Genomic DNA, 7,007 nt, shown 5'->3' with positions numbered 1-7,007 from the left:
CAGTGGGGTTCTTTGTCAAGAGAGAACCTCCTGACGCAGCATCTATGTAAATACGGAACTCATGAGTCATGCCATTGTAAAAGGTCTGCATCAAAATCCAATCTGGAATGCCATGGTGAGGGCATTGTCTCTGCAATCTTTTAAATCTCCTCCAAGCCTCATAGAGAGACTCATCATCTGACTGCTTAAAAGTTTGTAGCTCATTCCTCAATCTTGCAGTCTTCTCATTCCCCAAAAACTTCACTAGGAAGGCCTTTACTAACTTGTCCCATGTATCGAACGAGCCAGTGCCTTCATCTCTTAACCACTCCTTTGCCCTGTCTCGAAGTAAGAAAGGGAAAAGGCGTAGTCTGATTGCATCATCTGTAACACCATTCAACTTCATAGTGTCACATTTCTCCAAAAAGCTATCTATATGACTTACGGGGAAATCATGTGGTAGCCCTGCGAATGAATCATTGGAGATGAACTGTATGAACTGTGGCTTGAGCTCGAAGTGCTGAGCCGTGACTGGTGGTCTTATGATGCTTGAAAGGACTCCGGTAGTCGTATCAGGAATACCGTACTCCAAGAGGGATTTCGTTGGTTGATCTACCATGTTTCTCCTGCGTTTGTTCCTTGTTCTCCTTCTTCTTATAGTTGCCTCAATCTCAGAATCAAATGGTTCAATATCTTCTGATCCTGAGCGTCGTGTGGGCATGCACAAGAAAAACTAGAGAAAGGTATCAAAAACACAAGGGAAAATAGCCGAAGCAACGAAATAAGCCTAGCAAAAATGAATCACAAATAATCAAATGAAACCGTTAGTCCCCGGCAACGGCGCCAAAATTTGGTAGGCGTGTCGCGTACCTATCAAAAATAACCTAACAGACCAATACTAATGTAGACTGGCAAGTAAGGGTCGGATCCCAAGAGACTAAGGTTCAAAAATAATTAAATAGACTCGAATTTCTACTAAGCAAGGATCAATTATAATCAATTATCTACGGAACTAAGTATGAGAAGAATTCGAAAATAAACTAAATACGATGATTAAATCAAGTACTTAAAACATCCAAGATCTAGTTTCACCACAATTATTATCGATGCAATTGTAATTGTACCTTTAACATACGATTTCAATCGAACGGGGAAAAGTAAACCCTAATAATTACCAAGGATCTCTCTCGAGTATCAATGACTTCCCTAACATACAATCAATCCTATTCTCATGGTATCATGCATATTAAAGACATTAAACACGTTACTCTCACTTCCCAATTATCAAACACAACTACTCTCGTGTTGAGAATCAAACCCTAAATTGATTTACTCAAATCCGTTTATACCCAACTCTCGCTGTGATAAAAATAATGGAATAATCGCAATACTATAGTTACGTCTAACCTAGCATTGGCATAATCACAATCAATTTAGCAATTCAATTGTTAAAGTTGTCAAAGAATTTAAAGATTTAATTCATGCATCAATAATAATAGGGCTACACTAGATCTTGAATTAAAGAATCTACTCACACATGATTAAAGAAACAAAAACAATAATAAATAATGAAAACATAATTGAATAACAAAGGATGAAAAATAAATACCAAATCTTGAATAAAATTGAAAGTAGAAAGCTTGAATCTTGAATCTTGAATTACAAAAACTTAGAAAATAATAATTGAGAACTAGTTCTTAATAACGTAAAAATAAAAGGCTAGAATAAAACTTAATGAAATAATAAAACACCACTTGGTATATAAATAGCCTTAGAAAAGATAAGAAAGTCGGCAAAAATCTTGGCGCACAAGAATCCCAGGAGGCACGGACGTGCCTAGTGTGAGGCACGGACGTGCCTCTCTAAAAATAAAAACGCTGCTGAGTCTGTCTTCCAGGCACGGACGTGCCTGCTCTGCTGCGAATATCACTCATCTTAAATCAGTCATAACTTCATATCCAGAGCTCCGTTTGAGGCGTGTAATATATCGTTGGAAAGGTCTTTAAGTCTACTTTCCAATTCAATTTGAATCACTCCATTATCATTTGTACATCAAAAGTTATGAGCATAATAGTGAACAGGTGTCATATTTGTCAAGTATTTCATCAACGTTTTGCTTCATTTTCACTCATTTAGCTCCGTTAATCCTGAAATACATCAAAAACAACGAAACTACCCATAAAAGCATCGAATCATCGAAACTAAACCAAATTACACCAAAATGGACTAAAACACTCGACTAAGCTAATAAAACCAACCAAAAATAAGCCAATAAATACGCACAAAACACGACTCATCAGCAACCCCTCAAGGGGGCCCGACCACTTCAAAAAATAAAATCCTCCCTCTGTCGATCATGTATACGCATCAGTTCAGCATTGCGTCACGACTAAAAAAAAAAGGGGATCTCTGCCGTGACACGGGACATTCCACCGTGGCACGGTGGACCTGAAAAAAAAAATAAAAAATAAAAAAAAAATGTCGTGACGCGGGAATTTGCAACGTGTTACGGGATTTTTCACTGTGACACGGTGGAATTTCAGGTTTTCTGATTTTTTAGTGACGCATTCTTTGCGAATTCATTATTTGTTCGAGGTTTTTATTTTCATTCTTCCATTGTGTCCGACTCCTTAACTCGGATAAATAAATAAAAAAAAAAGTCATTGTAATTTTTTATTTAAGGCTAAAATAAATATGCTATTATTATTGAAATAAATGTGACTACAATTATTGGCATCATACGCCTTATTTTAAATAAAAAATTATAAATCATAAAAGCAAAGCAATACTGATCTAATCCCTCTTCACTTTAGGAACCTCATTCTCTTTGTCAATTAGGTCGGCCTTCACCATTAATGTGTCTTTTGTAGCCCGAACCGTCACACCCCTAGTCGAACTTTCACCCCTTTCACCTTTCTTAAAATTCTTTGGTTGTTTCTCTCTATAGACTATCTTCTCTTTACCCTTCCCTTTCACATAATTTTTCCTTTTCGGCATTATAGGAGTCTTAAACTCAATCCCTTGTGTTCTTGGACCTAGACGATATTTAGGAGGTGCTTTCTTATTTCCAAGACGACTCTTCACATCAAACTTGCGTGATCCGAATCGTTCCCTCCTACTTCTAGGGTTCAACCATGCCTTGTATGCACTAGATAAAGGAGGAGGAACTTGGTCACTAGCAGAAACGGTCCACAAAGGTCTTCCAATCCAGTAAGTCTCGTACTTGTGAACGTTACTTTCATGCAACGATACTTCACGAGGACTATCGTTATAGCATGGAACTACTTGTTCTAGTCCATACTGCAGCATCAGTCGAGAAGGACAATAAAAAGTCAGTTTTGAGATACTAGGAACACGACAATATGGAGTATCATTCGTACCAACCAACCTAGTAAGCCTCCACCAAGGCACCACCCAACGAATGGAAAATTCCCTCTTTGTAAAGAAATTTTTCCAGTCTTCATACGACATGTTCACAGAGTAATTCTTTTTCCTGCGGACTAGGTCGTTAGGGCCATATTTTTCATCATCGTCGGGGGCTTCAAATAATTCTAAACGCTCCATCAACCAAATCCCCGTCCATGTCGGGGGCTTCAAATAATTCTAATCGGCAGACTTCACTGTGTCACGGCAGACAGCCACCGTGACACGGTGCCTGTTTTGTGTTACGGGGGCTACTCGGAGCGTATTTTTACCTACAGCAATACCAGAGAGCTCTTCCTGATGGCTTTCCAGTCAGCTTTTGCATCGTCAAGGCCACGAAACGTTTCTCCAAGGCACGTAGGCATAGGGGATCTCCCAGATTCAACATGTTCAAGCACAGACGCTAGACAAGCATGTCCTACCCTACCGTTTGCAAATAACAGCTTGCTAAACATGCAAAAAATATATTCCCTTCTACGATATACATAATAAGACTAAGAGATAGGGCGATTAAAATATAAATTTGCAAGTTTTTCTAAGTCTACCTCATTACCACACACAATTCTATTTAAATCTGGATCTGTTAGATTCAGATGGCGTTCAAAATCTTGGTAATAATATTCACGTAGGGTAGGCATGGCAATAAGATTTCTAGCAGGAAATCCAAAGATTGCACCAAATTCCTCCGGCAGGGGACATATTTCATCGTAATCAAATTTGAAACAATGTGTTTCTAGACTCCAATAGTCTAATGCTGCCCTAAGAAAATCATGTTGAATCGCCACATGCCTCAGGGCTATTAAACCCCTGACATGAAACAATTCTAACTCACTTTTGTCAGCATTGGTCAAAGCATAAGACCAGTCGCGCAATGTATTATCAAAATTCTGAGACATTATTATTGAAATATGAAATTCTAATTATTTTGTGTTTCGTAATTATGCATTTCATGAATATACTGATCCTATTTTATAGCAAAAGCGCTCGAAACTACTCCGAAATTATCTTTTCGTACGCGTAAACCACACGTTGTAGGATACGCGCACCGTGACACGGGGAATCCCACCGTGTCACGGGAATTTTTGCCGTGACGCGGCAGTTTTTGCCGTGACACGGTGTGCAGTGCCGTGCCGCGGCACCCCACGCCACTACAAGAAAACAACCTTTTCGTAGCTATTATTTTAACATTTAGTATCGATTGTAATTGCAACAAAAAGCTTTCCCAACGAATGGTCATTCGATACAATATCCCCTGTTGCCTTAGCCTTTGGTAGTGGTTTTCAATATCGTTGGGATTGGTCTCAATAATCGATACGAAAAACTACATCCAATCGTGGTGATTATTGTAGCTATTACAATCGCTACAAATATGTAACTCGTTTTCTTAAAAAAAAAACATGCGTATGATCTTTACAAGATTCGAACATGCAACCTCAAACTCTTATATTAATTGTTTCATCAATAAGTTATGACATATTTTATGTATTCTTTGTCAAACAATATTTATATATCTAGTGTTGAAAAGGCTTTTCGTATCGATTCTTAGGATTTAGTGGCGATTGTAAATGATACGATTTCTCAAAATTATATAAATGTGTAAAAATAGTGTGGTTATGTATTATTATGTTTTCCGTATTGATTTATATATATGGGAAAACCATGGCGATTGTAAAATGATACGACTTCCTTAACTATTTCACAAACATACTTGCATATTGTAACGAATGTCCAATCGCTACGAAATAATCGCTACGTAAAGACATTTTTCTTGTAGTGCGCGTTTTCCTTTTTATCTTTTCCCGTACCTATCCGGATTTTTTTTAGTATTTTATCTTCACCGTTTATTTTTCAGTTTTCTGGGAGTTTCATTCCTAATAAAATTCTCAACTTTTTTTTTATTATTTTTTTTATTTATTTATTTTTATCATTTCTTTTTTATTATTTATTTTGATTCATTACTTTAGTATTTCATCCTTTTTATTTCTATCTTCTTTTATTTATTTATATATATACTTGTTTATTCTATTTCTCTTTCTTTTGGGGAAGGTCGATACCCTCCACTTACTCCACTTACGTTTTTTGTCGCGTCATTAATAAATACACGATCACACACAATGAGTCTCAAGCACACACTAACACACAATAATAAATGCATAAATTGTGAATAATATACAAAATGAGTCATAGTAAATAAACAACGTCAAGTGTCATCACAATATGTACAAATAAAGACCCTCGGTCAAAAGTCTACAGAACTAGAAGAGTTAGGGTCAATATCATCTCCACCCTGTGAATACGGGAATGATGAGCCAAAGAGTCCCTCCATCATCCGAGTACGGGGAGTAGTGTCCCTACTAGTCCCTGTGACTCTAGCAACAGTCAAACTCAAGGAAGGACCCGTCCAACTGGAAAACGGTGTAGACTGACTCAAAGACACGAGAATCGTCGGTGGAGGCATTGTCCCATACATCGGAACTGAGAACAAGCCCGACACCGGTGGAGGAATCCCAGGCGATGGAGCTAAAAATAAACCAGGATCCACGGGAGTCAAAACAGGCCTAAACTCAGGCTGTGAAGGCTGTGAAAACGACTGCCGCTGCCCCTGACTCTGACCCTGAAAGCGTTGGGAAGACTGAGGCTGCCACTGAGCCTCCTGAAACAACTGAGTAATCTGAGGCTCCCGCTGAGACTAAGAATGCCGATGAACCGCAGGAGATCGTCTACCACGGCTAAGCTCCTCATCGTTCGAGCCTCTATGCCTCGAGCGCGAGCGGGACCTCCATTTCTCCTGAAAGATACAAAATCAAAAGGCGTCAACAAATGAAAAATAAAACAAATGGTAGAAGTGGAAAAAATGAGCATACCTCAAGAACTTCGCTAGACCTGCTCCGACAACTCGCACCACACCGAAGCTTGATGATGCAGTACTTCAGAGCGTCAACCAGCTTCATGAATCCCATCATCTCCGGGCGGTTAGGCTGAGAGCAAAACAAGGAAAAATCAGTAACAAGCGGTGTTAAAAGGATGAATAATGCATAAAAAACTTACCGGCTCAAAAACCTCGGGCAGAGACTCCTGCGCCTGTCTGTAACCCTCTGGCGCGTCAGGAATGTGGTCCTCGGTAATACCAATCAGCCCTGGGTAGCGGACAGACTGAGGCGGAATCTCGATCCTCCCCACAGGGCGAACAGTCGTCTGAAAATACGATTGAATAATCAAGTTATTCGACTATTTATACAGGGACTAGTAGCAAAATCCTCAAAAGAAATCATACCTCAGGAAGGCGGGGTGGAGGAGCCAGAGTGGGAAGCAAGTTCTGCGCGTAATCACCCTCCATGTGCACAACCTCCTGCCAGGGAAAAGTGTAGCGCTCTCCCATGTTTATCAACTCCCTAAGCAAGCGCGAGTCCACCATCGACTCCGGTGGAGATGAGGGCACCACAAAGCGATCACCGCTATGCTGACGAACGACACGCTCCCCCAAATACCAGACAAAGCTTCCGGTACCAACCAAAATGGTGCGGTGCGCTGAAAGATGCAAGGCCTCGGGAAGATTAGTCTTCCCGGCCCAAGGACGATACTGGACATCAATGGCAACCTGAAAA

Source organism: Chenopodium quinoa, unplaced genomic scaffold (genome assembly GCF_001683475.1).
Source record: "Chenopodium quinoa cultivar QQ74 unplaced genomic scaffold, ASM168347v1, whole genome shotgun sequence".
Taxonomy (NCBI): Eukaryota; Viridiplantae; Streptophyta; class Magnoliopsida; order Caryophyllales; family Amaranthaceae; genus Chenopodium; species Chenopodium quinoa.
Note: the sequence above shows the minus strand (reverse complement) of the source record.